Genomic DNA, 209 nt, shown 5'->3' on the forward strand with positions numbered 1-209 from the left:
CGATCGAACAATGAACCCCGGCGCGGTCTGCGCCAAGGAACTTAAACAAGGAGTAACCACGGGCGCCCCGGAAACGGTGTGCGCGTTGTTGGTGACATCTTTACGATGATACATAACGACTCTCGGCAACGGATATCTCGGCTCTCGCATCGATGAAGAACGTAGCGAAATGCGATACTTGGTGTGAATTGCAGAATCCCGCGAATCAT

At 52.6% G+C, this 209-nt stretch overlaps 1 pseudogene; it reads left to right on the forward strand.

Annotated features, from left to right (window-relative positions):
- Positions 1-117: 117 nt before the first annotated feature.
- On the forward strand, positions 118-209 carry LOC118345007 (annotated as a pseudogene; the record flags this gene model as incomplete).

The sequence above is a fragment of the Juglans regia genome, unplaced genomic scaffold (assembly GCF_001411555.2).
Source record: "Juglans regia cultivar Chandler unplaced genomic scaffold, Walnut 2.0 Scaffold_11584, whole genome shotgun sequence".
In the NCBI taxonomy this organism is placed as follows: domain Eukaryota; kingdom Viridiplantae; phylum Streptophyta; class Magnoliopsida; order Fagales; family Juglandaceae; genus Juglans; species Juglans regia.